Consider the following 1,979-nt stretch of genomic DNA (forward strand, 5'->3'; position numbering starts at 1 on the left):
CCCCCCCCCCCCCGAGTGCACAAATTTTTGTGCACCGGGCCCGGGTACTAGTATAATAAAAGCCTCATATGCTAAGTGTCTGGTTGTCTGGTCATCCGTTCAACCAATCAAAGCATAATATGCTAATGATATGCTAAAACTGCTCAACCACTCACTATGAAGTGAACTGACCACCAGGGGGCAGACAGTTGAATGATCAACCAGTTGCTATGATGTGTACTGACCACCAGGGGGCAGACATTCCAACCGGTAGGTTAAATTGCTGCTGGGGTCCAGCTGATTGAGACTGAACAGGAGGAGCCAGAAATGCCCTGGAGCCATCCTGCAGTCTCTCCCAGGCTGGCCAACTTCCTGTGTAGCTCCCTGGAACCGATCATGCACTGGTGGGGTCCCTTGGCCTGGCCTATGCCCACTTGCAATCTGGGACCCCTCAGGGGATGTCAGAGAGCCGGTTTCAGCCCGATCCCGCAGGCCAGGCCAAGGGACCCCACTGGTGCATGAATTCATGCACCAGGCCTCTTGTTGGAGGATAAAAAAGCCATAGATTTTTGGCGTTAATTTTGTTAATCCTGCTACATTGCCAAATTCATTTATTAAGTCTAGTAGTTTTTTGATGGAGTCTTAAGGGTTTTCTATGTACAACATCATGTCATCTGCAAACAATGACTATTTTACTTCTTCTTTTCCAATTCGGATGCCTTTTATTTCTTCTTCTTGTCTGATCACCATGGCTAGCACTTCCAGTACTATGTCAAACAGGAGTGGTGAAAGTGGGCATTCCTGTCTTGTTTCTGTTCTTAGGGGAAATGAGTTTAGTTTTTGCCCATTGAGTATAATGTTGGCTGTAGGTTTGTCATATATGACTTTTATTATGTTGTGGTATGATCCTTCTATTCCCACTTTGCTGAGAGTTTTAATCAAGAAAGGGTGTTGGATTTTGTAAAATGCTTTTTCTATATCAATGGATATGATTATATGGTTTTTATCTCTCAATTTGTTTATGTGGTGTATCACATTTATTGATTTGCAGATATTGTACCATCCTTGCATCCCCAGGATAAATCCCACTTGGTCATGGTGTATGATCTTTCTAATGTAATGCTGGATCATATTTGATAGATTTTGTTGATGATTTTAGCATCTATGTTCATGAGGATATTGGCCTGTAATTTTCTTTCTTTGTATTGTCTTCATTTGTTTTTTGGGATTCGGGTAATGCTGGCTTGATAGAAAGAGCTTGGAAGTGTTCCTTCCTCTTGAATTTTTTGGAATAGTCTGAGGAGGATGGGTTTTAGTTCTTCTTTGAATGTTTGATAAAACTCCCCTGTGAAGCCATCTGGTCCAGGGATTTTGTTTGCTGGAAGTTTTTTATTATTATTATTATTATTGCTTCAATTTCCTCCACAGTTATTGGCCTATTCAGATTTTTTTATTCTTGTTTGAGTTTTGGAAGGACATATTTTTCTAGGAATATGTTCATTTCTTCTAGGTTGACCATTTTGTTGGAATAGAGTTGTTCATAGTATTTTTTTAATAATCCTTTGTATTTCTGTGGGGTGTGTTGTTAGTTCACCTTTTTCATTTCTGATTTTATTTATATGGGTCCTCTCTCTTTCCTTCTTGGTGAGCCTGGCTATAGGTTCATCTATCTTGTTTATCCTTTCAAAGTACCAACCTTGGTTTCATTGATCTTTTGTATTGTTTTTTTGTTTGTTTGTTTTTTCTATGTCATTTACTTCCTCTCTGATCTTTATTATTTCCTTCCTTCTGCTCACTCTGGGCTTTTCTTGTTGTTCTCTTTCTAATTCTTCAAGTTGCAGAGTCAGATGGTTTATTATCACTTTTCCTTGTTTTTTGAGGTAGGCTTGTAATGCTATGAACTTCCCTCTCCGGACTGCTTTCACTCTGTCCCATAGATTTTGGATTGTTGTGTTTTCATTGTCATTTGTTTCCAGGACATTTTTTTATTTCTTCTTTCA

At 39.5% G+C, this 1,979-nt stretch overlaps 1 long non-coding RNA gene across 1 annotated transcript in view; it reads right to left on the bottom strand.

Moving 5' to 3' along the window:
• The window catches only part of LOC106726384, a 2,126-nt gene extending 1,346 nt beyond the window's left edge, over positions 1-780 (bottom strand). Inside the window, exon 1 of the long non-coding RNA XR_001362451.1 lies at positions 739-780. This is a non-coding gene — a long non-coding RNA (uncharacterized LOC106726384). The remainder of the gene's footprint in view (positions 1-738) is intronic.
• Positions 781-1,979: the final 1,199 nt, after the last annotated feature.

Source organism: Myotis brandtii, unplaced genomic scaffold (genome assembly GCF_000412655.1).
Source record: "Myotis brandtii unplaced genomic scaffold, ASM41265v1 scaffold259, whole genome shotgun sequence".
Lineage (NCBI taxonomy): Eukaryota > Metazoa > Chordata > Mammalia > Chiroptera > Vespertilionidae > Myotis > Myotis brandtii.